Source organism: Lolium perenne, chromosome 1 (assembly GCF_019359855.2).
Source record: "Lolium perenne isolate Kyuss_39 chromosome 1, Kyuss_2.0, whole genome shotgun sequence".
Taxonomy (NCBI): Eukaryota; Viridiplantae; Streptophyta; class Magnoliopsida; order Poales; family Poaceae; genus Lolium; species Lolium perenne.
Window position 1 is genome coordinate 209,837,284 of NC_067244.2, and position 2,105 is coordinate 209,839,388.

General features: G+C 44.8%; 1 long non-coding RNA gene across 1 annotated transcript; it reads right to left on the reverse strand.

Annotated features, from left to right (window-relative positions):
- Positions 1 to 1,072: 1,072 nt before the first annotated feature.
- On the reverse strand, positions 1,073 to 1,691 carry LOC127316464 (uncharacterized). Its single transcript, XR_011750811.1, has 3 exons — positions 1,529 to 1,691; positions 1,314 to 1,424; positions 1,073 to 1,201 (listed from the first exon to the last, which is right to left on the reverse strand). It is a non-coding gene; the product is annotated as an uncharacterized lncRNA (long non-coding RNA).
- Between the last annotated feature and the right edge of the window lie 414 nt (positions 1,692 to 2,105).

The following is a 2,105-nucleotide window of genomic DNA, read 5'->3' on the forward strand; positions in this document are numbered from 1 at the left end:
TGCATCTATGCCTAAAAAGTCCACTTTCAGGTTATCATCCGAACCCCTTCCGGTATTAAGTTGCAAGCAACAGACAATTGCATTAAGTATGGTGCGTAATGTAATCAACACAAATATCCTTAGACAAAGCATCGATGTTTTATCCCTAGTGGCAACAACACATCCACAACCTTAGAACTTTCTGTCACTGTCCCAGATTTAATGGAGGCATGAACCCACTATCAAGCATAAATACTCCCTCTTGGAGTCACAAATATCAACTTGGCCAGAGCCTATGCTACCAACGGAGAGCATGCAAGAACATAAATAACATATATGATAGATTGATAATCAACTTGACATAGTATTCAATATTCATCGGATGCCAACAAACACAACATGTAGCATTACAAATAGATGATCTTGATCATGATAGGCAGCTCACAAGATCTAACATGATAGCACAATGAGGAGAAGACAACCATCTAGCTACTGCTATGGACCCATAGTCCAGGGGTGAACTACTCACACATCGATCCGGAGGCGATCATGGCGATGAAGAGACCTCCGGGGGATGATTCCCCTCTCCGGCAGGGTGCCGGATGCGATCTCCTGAATCCCCCGAGATGGGATTGGCGGCGGCTGCGTCTCTGGAAGGTTTTCCGTATCATGGCTCTCGGTGTGGGGGGTTTCGCGACGAAGACTATATGTAGGCGGAAGGGTAGGTCAGGGGGCGTCACGAGGGGCCCACACAACAGGGCCGCGCGGCCAGGGCCCAGGCCGCGCCACCCTAGTGTGTCTTCACCTCGTGGCCCCACTTCGTTTCCTCTTCGGACTTCTGGAAGCTTCGTGGAAAAATAGGACCCTGGGCGTTGATTTCGTCCAATTCCGAGAATATTTCCTTACTAGGATTTCTGAAACCAAAAACAGCAGAAAACAGCAACTGGCTCTTCGGCATCTCGTCAATAGGTTAGTGCCGGAAAATGCATAATAATGACATATAATGTGTATAAAACATGTGAGTATCATCATAAAAGTAGCATGGAACATAAGAAATTATAGATACGTTTGGGACGTATCAGTGTATCTCCGGATGAACTCACAAATATAATATCCACATAGATTGGTCCCCGGTGGCTGAATATCCCCAGTCAGTGACCTTCTAAAGTCTAGCTCTTTTTTGAATTCACCGACCGTTTCATTTGTGAACCGTGTCCAAAGCCTACGAGGCAAAGAAAATTAAATGAACAAGGGAGTTATTAGTTACTTGCAATATTAGGAAATGAACGAAAGAGGCTGATCGATATAGAGCGCAAATGAATGAAAATAATTACTTTTGCAGCATTTTTCTCATGTTGACCCAAAGCTTTGGATCCATATTTAGAGAGTCCATGATGACAACTCTGGAGGTGTGAAATTCAATTATTAGCAGAATCCAGTGGAACCTGCGGACACGATACATGCACAGTAATGAATAACTCATCGATTAGACATACCATGCATGCATGGAGTAAACAAAAGAGATTGTGCTCAAGACAGAAACACTCACCCAAAATGGTAAGGAAATAGAATTTGACTTTTGAGTTGCTGCTTTTTAAGAAACTGGTACAAGTCTTCCTCCACGTCGGCGGGGTGTTGTTTTAACACATATCCATTAACGATTTGTGGGTCAATGAACCCAACATCATGGATGTTCCTTATTCGCATTTCCCGAATCTTCGTTCTGCATAATAGCGTACACAACAATATAGTTAGGACAATTTATATATATATATATAGTGCAGGCAATGAACGAGATGGGGTAGAAATAAATCACTTACAGAACGTAGCAACTGATGATAGATTTGTCGAGCTCGCGCAGATTGAACAGCTGGAACAATTCACTCAAACCAATTGTTACATAGTAATGTTTGAAGTGATGCTCATGTCTAACTTCCTGTTGACTGCCAAAACCCACCGGCGGGCAGCGACTTGTCAACACTGTAGAGCCGGGAAGAGCCTAGAGCTGCGGCTGGCTGAGACCCCTCCGAGCGACGGCCCGCAATGCTCTTCTGGTCACACGCGGCGATGCGAAGTGCAAGGGCGTGCCACCTGACCTATACCTGGTCAGGAAGGTGATGGGGATG